Source organism: Myotis davidii, unplaced genomic scaffold (genome assembly GCF_000327345.1).
Source record: "Myotis davidii unplaced genomic scaffold, ASM32734v1 scaffold591, whole genome shotgun sequence".
Taxonomy (NCBI): domain Eukaryota; kingdom Metazoa; phylum Chordata; class Mammalia; order Chiroptera; family Vespertilionidae; genus Myotis; species Myotis davidii.
In genome coordinates this window covers 1,378,262-1,388,735 of record NW_006284340.1, presented here as the reverse complement: position 1 = coordinate 1,388,735, position 10,474 = coordinate 1,378,262, and the positions used below count along the sequence as shown (strand labels likewise).

The 10,474-nt window shown below is 41.7% G+C and overlaps 1 long non-coding RNA gene across 1 annotated transcript in view; it reads right to left on the bottom strand.

Annotated features, from left to right (window-relative positions):
* LOC107184588 overlaps positions 1-10,474 on the bottom strand; it is a 47,327-nt gene that overhangs the window by 36,730 nt on the left and 123 nt on the right. The window lies entirely within an intron of this gene.

The following is a 10,474-nucleotide window of genomic DNA, read 5'->3' as shown; positions in this document are numbered from 1 at the left end:
TGGGGGACACAATTCAACCCATAATAAATTCTTTCCAAGTGGCTCTGAAAGTCCTGGGTGGTCATGAACTAGGACTTTTTGTTTCCATATGCTTTTCTCCTTAATTCCTCTAGCATCCAGTGTCACACCTTCTCTGATCCAGTTATAGGTTGGTCTACTGTGTCCAACTATGTAACCTGTTTGTAGACAGATCTGCCTTATACTTTGTTTTTCTCCACCATATGCAAGTCCTGTTCCCTCAGCTCAGGTGGGCTAGAAGACAATCACAAGGACAGATGCTGTTTGGGGCTTAATCATCCCTTCCACTGACAATGACCTTGAAACAGAGTCTTTGAACCAATCTTATGAGCCTTGCCTCTCTTTGCCCCACTCCGATGGCTGTTATCATGCCCCTTGGTACAAATAAAACCTCTGCTATACCCGACATGCCCAGAAATATCAACAGGAATACTAGGGTGAATGCAGTTTAGCTTCTCAAGTTAAGTCTACAGCTTCCTGTGATATGATTTTATGCAAAATTAATCCACAGTATGATACCAATCATTGGGCTGTCTACTGAATCCACCGCTCAAGATTTGAAATATCTTCTGGCCTGATAGAAAGGGCTTTTCCCATATATCTCACATTTACTCTTCTCCTCTTTCTAAGCCTACTGAATCCAGTGAGATTTGACTTCAGTCCACAGCCCCTTCTAGTCAATCATAGTCTCTCACTGCATATAACACAACCATGCCCAGTAATATTCAGCTATAGAACGTCTTGATTTCTTCTTCTTATAAGAGGCCCTATTATTAAAGTAATTAGAAATGTTTGTACCTAATTCTCACTGTAGCAGTTTCACTTTCACCACAGTAAGAAAAAGGTTGACTGTAATTATGCCTGGGTGCTGTGTGCGTGTACATGTGTGTTTCTCTTTGCTTTTTATTTAAATAAAGTTGACATAACATACCTTTGATCCTAACCTGCCTCCAGGTACCTGTGATACCTTTATTCCCACCCAAAACATCAACCTAAAGTTAACCAATCAATAGTATTTAATGAGTGTGTTTTTTATGTGTCCTGTATTAGAAAACAGACACAAGAAAATTACCTTTTTGGTAATTATTGTTATTATTATTTAAAAATATATTTTTATTGATTTCAGAGGGGAAGGGAGAGGGAGAGGGAGATAGAAACATCAATGATAAGAGAATCATTGATTGGCTGCCTACTGCACATCCCTACTGGGGATTGAGCCCGCAACCCAGGCATGGGCCCTGACCTGGAATCTAACCCGGGGCCCTTCAGTCCGCAGGCTGATGCTCTATCCACTGAGCCAAATCAGCTAGGGCTGATAATTATTTTTTTTAACTCCTCAAACTTAAATAATTTAAATCATTCATTCAATAAGTACTGAGCACCTACTATGTATCAGGTACTGCGCCAGGCACTAGGGGATACAGCAGAAGCAAAACAGACACAACCACTGTCTTCTCAGAATCTGCCATCTATTGGGAAATCTGAACCTTAACAGTCTTACAGAAAAATATATATTCACCAATGTTAATAAAAGTGGTAAAAGAAATGTACAGAGTGCTATGTATAATAGGGAGAACCTAAGTGAGGTTGGCGTGGAGGGTCAATGATATTTACGCTGAAGTTCAAAGGGTGAGTAAGAAGGGAAGAGAATATCTATGCAGAAGAATCGCATATGGAAAGGCTCTGAGGTTCAAAAGAGCTTGATGATGCCTCAAAAAAACTGGAAAAGGACTAGTGAAGCTGCAGCACAGTGAATGAGGAGGAAGGTGAATCAAGATGAAGGAGGGGGAAGGTGAGGACTTGATCCAAAATGGCCATGTAATTCCGGATTCCAGCATATGTGCCCGGGGAAGCACTGAAGGATTTTTTAAGGAGAAAGGCATAATGAGATTTATGTTTTAAAAGATGCTCTGAGTGTTGTGTGGACAATGATGCAGGGCCAAGAGGGGGACACCAGCTAGGAAACTGTGGAGAAAGAGGATACAGTGACTGGTGCTTTGGAGACGGGAAGAAGTGGAAAGATTCAAGAGATATTTTGGAGACAGAGTCAACACATTTCTTTTTAGAGGAGTATAAAAAGAAAGCATTAACCAATACACTACAGAATTATTTTAATTTCTAATCCAAATAATCTGGAAGTTAATCACCGGAAGTTAATCACTGAAGTCCCCTGAGAGTCTGTCCCATTGTGTTTCAGGCAATATAGCATTGAGCAAGACCCAAACCTCCAATTCACATGCAGACAGAAGAATCTATTTGAATTTTAGTGCATGCTTTGCCTGGGGGTATGTGGCTCACTTCAGGATTTCAGGAAGTGAACAAATACAATGTGTGGGGATTTTGGGGGGGGTTTTTTGGCTGTCATCAGAATACAGTTTTTAGAGGTGTACAGAGAGCAGCAGCAGGAAATGATGCATGTTTTTCTTAATTAAGTAGATAGTCTCCTGCTTGGTGTCTCCTCCCCCATTCTTTGCGTCTGCCTTGGCACACATTAGCAAGAGCCCATTAGAGTTATCTTCAAATTACACCTGACCAATCTGCACTCCTTACACACTCCCAGGCATACCAACACACTCCGCTTTCTACACACACACACACACACACACACACACACACACACTCACACACACACACCCTTCTCCCTATCTCTCCACGTCTAACTGATTCTTTTCTTTGCTGACTTCCCCCTCCTCTAGCCAGATCCTGGCCCTCAAAAGCCAGCTGGGAAGAGGTGAGATGGAATGCACTGTGAACTGGTGGGGAGGATGTGACAGGCCTCCCTAACTGGTTTTTCTTATTAGAATCTGTCACGCAACGTGGAGGAACTCCTTCCCTTGGAGTCAAGACAAAACATCTCTTTGTTTGAAGGGCCCAGTCAGAGGTTTGGGGTAGCTTTGGAGGTGTCTTGTGAATTGGGGGAGGGGGTTCTTTCCTCAGAAACCTGTACCCTGATGTCAGGAACACTTAACACTTACAAGAGGGGGATACGTTTCTGCTCCAACCTCTCATTTTCTCTAACTCTTCAATTATGTTAACTTAATAAGACAAAACAGATAGGCCCAAAGGTCGATAGTCGTTCCTCCAACCTAGGTAATAAGATGAGGGTCTATTTTTTCTGCTTCTTCACACTTTCCTGTGGTTTCTAAATTCTCTACAATTGATGTGTATTAATTTGATAATTAAGAAAAAATACTAAAATTAAAATCACACCTCCCTGAAGTCAGGAATTTTTTCATTGCATGTACTAGCAACTAAACAGAATACCAAAAGGCTTATGTATCTCAGTGGGACTTTTAACACATTTGCTAACAAAGCCCCGCTCCCGGAATGCTTCAGATTTCTGACTTTCCTGGATATCTATCTTACCCCTTGCATACAGGTCTATCACTCTAGCTCTAGCTTCCAGCCATCCCATGTACTGGTGAAAAGTCCAGATTCTGAAGACATGTTTTTATAAGAATGGATCTGCATGGATTCCAAAATTGTCATGCTTATCACTCCTGGGGTGAAAAAAGCACACATTAAAGGATCCATTTACATTGCTATGTGGAGTCTACTGTGATAAGTGCTTTAAGAGTGAATAAGAAATGGTTCCTGTCCCTAAGGACCTAGCTACAATTTGGGGAAGGCTCTTTCTCCAACTTTAAAGATGTAAGTGTTGGCAGAAAACAGCGATTCGTCTTTGATCAAAACATCTGTGAGGCTCACAAAAGACAAAGGCATGTCAAAGTGAGCTACATAATGGCCTGCAGCAATTTTTAGAGTCTGAATAAAAAGCAAAAACTCTTTACAGTAACCCAAACAAATAATCTAAACCGCTATCACCCAATCATTTTGATTCAATAATAAAAAAAAAATAAACATGTCTTACATTGTTTGCAGCATTGTTTGTTTGTTTTGCTCTTTGGTCAGGGCTTAGGTACAGATACAGAAAACCACTTTAGCAATTTTAAGCGGGAAAGGCTGAAGACAGGGAACTAGGTGCTTACAAAGTTATTGGAGGGGCTGTAGGAATGGACTGCTGCCTGAGAAACCAGAGAGGCCTAAGAGGAACTCCTGGCTCCAAGGGGATGTCCATGCCTCTCTAGTTTGGTCACAGTACCACCTTCATATAGTGTAACCTGAGATCTAACTTACAAAGCTCACCACCTCCAACACAGTAGTATAAAATAGTAGAGGAAAATGAAAAGGCAGGCAAAGGAAATGTGTTACTCTATGTATAACAGAGCAAGGGAGAAAATGGGGTAGCTAATACAGACCTTATTTCTGCATCTGACCCCAAGCCCATAGCTGGTATTTATAACTTTCTTCCACTCTCATCTCATATTCCTTTTTGTACCTTCAGCCAGCACCTTGGCTAGTCATGCTGCTTTATCTGATGAGGTAACTCAAGCCTTCATTCTAAGGGGTCTGAACCCTTGGTGATCTGTCTGTATTGGGTTGCTATATCTTTAACTTCTGCCACTGGAAGGGCAGCATAAGAGGGTGCCCTAAAGATTCCTCTTGGTTTTAAAACCACTCATACCCATTATTTCATATGTTGTAGAAATTCCGTTTCCCTTTGACAATCAGGACCAATCACTCCAGCAATATAGGAACCCCCTTTTACTTGTGGATTTAACACATTGGCCAAATGGCTGTCTCAACTTCCCCTTTAATGGAACTGTTGTTGAGTCTTTAGGTGGGAGCAATCTTTCTCTGGGTTTTAAGCCTCCTAAACCAGAGAGATTCAAGCATCATGAAAACAGATATAAAAACTTTGTGATTTGGTCCTTACATGGAATAAAGATTCTACTCCTTGATTTCTAGGTTCATGTAGTCTGACTGGGAGAAGCACCACTGTAGATTGGCTACTGGTTAGAGCGCTATCTCATTCCATAGCACAGCACTCTGACTACTCAGAGTGGTGTCTCCTGGCCGTTACCGTGACTGAGTCTTCAGTAAGTAATAATGTCATTCTGTAATGGCGTGTGTTTGTAGCTGATGAGATACATGGTGAGATCAGGGAAATCCATAGACATTTTCCCTTTCTCTCAGTTCTTTGGTAGAAGCCATAGTTGGCTACCAACAAGACAATATGACACTGGTTACCTTAAACAGAAATAGATTTTATGGGATGGCTTTGGGTTGCTCACAATATCAATGTGAAGACCTCTAAACAAAACCTAAGAAAAATCCAGAAGCTAAGAAAAACTCACAGCCAAGAACACAGCAGAGGTCGTGCCAGAGAAACAATCAGGTTAGGACACTGCCATTGGCAGCCCAATTACAGACACTCACTGCCGTTTTCTCTGCTGGACTCTTACGTCTGTTGCAGCCTCTGACAATGTAATCTACTTAGGGCTGGGTCTTTGAGTACTTCTATATGAGGCAAGATCTGTGGCAGAAGTATCTGGCCAAATCTGCTTCCTGCCAAGGAGGTGAGGTAGGACTATCTGCTCACTTTAGGCCTAGTTGGAGCTGAGATCTTGCCTCCCAACAAGACCTAAGAGATAAGAGCATCCTTCCATCTAGGAAGGCAGCTCCAAAATCTGGCAAATGCCCACCATATTCTCTAAGCCTCAGTTTTCTCATCTGTACAATGGAGATTATAATATCCTTTCAAAATTCTTATCCTTTGCTATAATACTTTAACCTAATGTCCTTTCAATCCTTATCCATTGCTATGAAGGTTAAATTTAATAATGCATGTGAAAAAAATTGTTATTTTGTTTCCATTAGTACCTCCATGTCTTTATCTCCTTGTCCTGAGGCAATTCCTACAATTCCTGATCTTGGAGCAATCCCACTATTCTTTCCCTCATCTCTTGCTCCTGGACTGCTGAGTACATCTAGAATGTGAAGACCTCTAAACAAAACCTAAGAAAAACTCACAGCCAAGAACGCACAGAAAATTTGATAAAATCATCCCAGTTGATTCCATTACAAATAAATAGTTTCCAAACTCAAGGTACTACTTGCATATCTCTTCCCTAATTCTGCTCCCATTTCCCCAAGCAAATGGATGCACTTGTCTCCTACAGAGAGGAAAGAGGGGGTTCATATGTGCCCCCCTAAACTCCCTCCCCTCCAAATACAAACGCATGTACATCTGCCCCAATCATTACTCTTCCCCTTACCCCCGAGTCTCAAGTGATATGTCTCTCCTCAAATGCTGGCAAAGGCTAATCTCTCCCTTTGTCTGTACTCTTCTGCCTTTTCTGGGCCCTTGCTTGAGCTTCTGTCTCCTTAATTTTCTGTATCTGCTAGTACACTGGTTTCTTCCCTGTGGCTTGCAGTGTGTAATACTGCAGACTCTTTTTCACACTCATGGGGCATCCCTGGTTCTGGGCTATTTAAACAGCTAACACTATTGTTTTTTGTAGATTTGACAAATGCACCTTGTAAAAATTGAAAGCAACACAGAAACATACAAGGAGTAAAAATCACTTGAAATCTCTAACTAGAGATAAGCATGCTGAGTATTCTTCTTATTCGGCCTCAGTGAGAGACACAACAGAAGATTTAATCCTTTTGCAGGTCAGTTCCTCGCCCTTCAGCATGATCGCTAGTCTCATGTGCTCAAGCAACAGGGCAATATTTATATTTATCACACATAATTCTAAGTTTTAGAACAGTTACTTTGTGGTAAGTATAACTGTTCCCAAACTTAGAATTATGTGTGATAAATATAAAGTGTTCAGACTCAGAACTTATGAATTTCTAGATAAATAGCTTAGTATGCTATTAACTTTTCACCCCTGGTGGTTCTACAACTTGTACACAGAATAAATATAATTTAGGATACACAAAAAAAACACTGTTCACTGTTCACCTTCTGTAACCCTTCACGCTGTCAAAGTTATTTTCTCTGAGGTTACTAATGACTCTTTAATTGCTAAACTCAAGTTACCCTATTCAACTTCTCAGTAGAATCTGACATTTTTTGGATCACTGCCTCCTTTATAAAAATTCCATCTTTTAATGGCCTCCTTGACACCATTCTCTCCTAGTTGTCTTGCTAGGCCAACCCTGGCCGTACCCAAGTCTCCTTGTCCCATCTTCATTATCAGGCTCACACCAGGATGCTCCCTTGGGCCCTTTTCCATTTCTGGGCAGACTTACCAGGACTTAATTATCCCCTAAATGTGAATTGTTCCTCCGTCTTCAGCAATAACATCTCTTTCCCAAGCTCTAGTTCTGTATCTTTCATTGGAGTACTGTATGTCTCATAAATTGCCAGCCATTAAACACATGCAATTAGGCCCCAAACCTGCCCTCCACTTCCATTCCTTATCTCGGTTCATGGCAGCAGCATCTACCCAGTCACTAGAGTTAGAGTCACATGTCAAACCTCTTTCTCTCCATCCTTATGACTGGTGTGGGTTATATTAACAGCATAATGTAGTGGTCAAGAGCAAGGACTCTGGAGCTGAATTGCCAGCATTCAAACCCAGCTTGACCACTTACTAGGTAAGTGACCTTAAGCAAGATTCTTCTTTTTTTTTTAATCCTCATCCGAGGATATTTTTTCCATTGATTTTTAGAGAGAGTGAAAAGGAGGGAGGGAGGAAGAGAAAGGGAGAAGAAGAGAGAAACATTGATGTAAGAGAGACACATCAACTAGCTGCCTCTTGCACATGTCCTGACTGGGGGCTCGGAGCGAACCCGCAACCGGGATACATGCCCTTGACTGGAATTTTACCCATGACCCTTTGGTCTGTGGGCCAATGCTCTAACCACTTAGCTAATCAGCCAGGCAAGATTCTTAACTGTTCTGTCTCAGTGACTCATCTCTAAAATGAGGATAATGATAGTAGCCATCTCCTAGAGTCTTTGTGAGGATTAAATAATTTTGTATTTGTAAAGCACTTAAAACAGCATCTGGCAGAGAGTAAGTGCTACATAGGTGCGTGTTAATTAATTGGTCTCCGGTTCACACCCACTGTAGTCCATTTTTCACACTGCTAAGAGAAGTATTTGAGGGGTTGCCAATTTTTGAGTTGTCTAGGAGAGGCCAGTCATTGTGCTAAGTGCTTTGTATGTAGAATCTCATTTAATCCTCCTAACAACCTGTTTGCAGAGGTGTGTGTGGGGGGGTGTGTTACTATCCTCATTTGAGAGATAAAGAAACTGAGGTCTTAAGAGCTAATGTACTTTGTGCAAGATAATAAATGCCTGGGTTTGAGTTTTAAGTCAGGCCTGTGTATTCCCTGAGCCTAGTGTTCAAAACCAGAAAGCTACTCTATACCACTTTCCCAAAGCTGAGAAAGTCATTACTGCTTAAACCTTTTTAAAGACCCCACACTGCCTGTGCTGACATGATCTATTCCTTCACAATCTCGTTCCAATTTATGTTTTTTCCCTGCAACTTTCCTCCATGTGGACTGTCTTTTCCATCCTCCTTCTCTTTTCCCTTCTTTCTTTCCTTTGTTCCTTCAACATTTATTGAATTCTTGAGTGGCAGCCAGGCACCATGCTAAATTGGAGAAAACAAGAGAAATGAGCAATTTGTCTTCAAGGAGCTCACAATTTGACACAAATTATTGTTGGCAGTGCAATGAAGGGTGTGCACCAGGTGGCTAAGGGGCCAGACTGAAAAAGGGAGAGGAGGGGATAGAGAGAGTTTCTTTGAGGAGGGAACATTTAATTGCCTTAAAGGATATTCTGGTCAGACAATTTCTTGCCATTCTTTAACAACCCTGATTTCTTGCTTTTTACCTTTGCGATTGTTGGGTGTCTTTCTCCAGGTTAGATTGTTGTTTAATACTGTGTTTCAAAGTCACCTTCTCTGGGTCACCATCCAGTTGGATGTTTGTTTCCCTGTACATACCTCAGTTACAGCACATATCACATTGTGGTCTAGATCAGCCGTGGGCAAACTACGGCCCGCGGGCCGGATCCGGCCCGTTTGAAATGAATAAAACTATTGAAAAAAAAGTCCGTACCCTTTTATGTAATGATGTTTACTTTGAATTTATATTAGTTCACACAAACACTCCATCCATGCTTTTGTTCTGGCCCTCTGGTCCAGTTTAAGAACCCATTGTGGCCCTCGAATCAAAAAGTTTGCCCACCCCTGGTCTAGATATTGGTCTATCTGCCTGTCTTTCTGACTGAATTGTGATGTCCTCCAAGGAAAAATAGTCGTTTTATTTTTGAGCTATCTTTCATTGTCAAAGTGGTGTGACTGGCATATCATAGTGCTTAATAAAGTTTTGTTAAGTGAAGAGTTATTTGCATATTTACAAAAGGAAGTGTAAGGCCTGGGACCCTTCTGATTCAGAGTAAAACTATTCAGAATATCATTCACAGTACCTAGCCCAGTGCGCTACAGAAAGTACCTACTTTCAATAAATGCTAAGTATTTGATGGCTCTGTCAGTGAGATATCTGAAGTAATGCTAGGAATAAGGAAACTTATTATTAAATCTACTTCTTTAGATAAATTAGGCTTTTTATGTCCAACCGAGTATCAGGAGTCTGGATCAGGCATGAGAAAAATTAAGAATTGTTGGTTATAGAGCTAATATTGAGGATTTCTTTTCTTCTTTGGTGTGGGCCCTGGTTCCAGAATCTTGTGCACAGTTGAGGCACCAAGATATGGTGCTGTTGGGAGCAGGATACCATAGTCTACAGGAGTTGCTGCCAAGAATCTACCATTCTAGTCCATTCTGGCTAAAGGCCTAGCGATCTTGTTCGCAGCTGCTCCTGGTTCTGTCTTCTTAGACACACCGAGCAGTTATTTCCTCTCTGTGGTTGTGCCTTCTTCCTGGGAGCATAGTTCTCTTTATTGCCTATCTCTTTCTCCCGCAGAGCACTGCTATGGTGAGCAGAAGGTACTTAAGGTGCTGAGGTGAGAGGAGTCCTCGCTGCTCCTCCTCTTCTTCTTTTTTGACCTTGATTAGCCTTCCACCAGGGGTTGAGGCTTTTGTGTCACAAAAGTCAGAAAGACTCATAGCCTATGCCTATTTTCCATTTGCCTCATCCCTCTCTTGAGAAAACGATTGCAGAACCCCGACTGGCATGAATTAAGAGGAAGGGAAAGGGGAAAAATACATGGAGGAAAAAAAATAAAAGAAGCCCAAAATAGAGACTGGTATCTCAGAATACTGTCCTGGGCCCAGTAGTTTTCTAGTCTCTGGGTCTCATCAAAATTGTGAGAATTAAAAATTAAAGTACATGTAAGGAATTTGGAATTGTGTTTGGTACACGGACAGTGAGTGCTTAATAGATGTTAGCTATGATTATCTAGGACTTCTCCACCCAGGGAAGGACCTGGGTCTCTGTCCCAAGTCAGGTCTTCCAGGACAATTACTCTTACCCTCATAGTAGTGCCACGCTGTGTGCGTGATCTATACCCCGTGCTCCTGGAGGAAAGTTCAGCTGCATGCTGGACCCACTTCTGGTCTCCCCTGGGGGTGAGCTTGCTACTACCCCTAGGGGATTCTCTTCCTCCCAACATGGGTCCCTTTCCC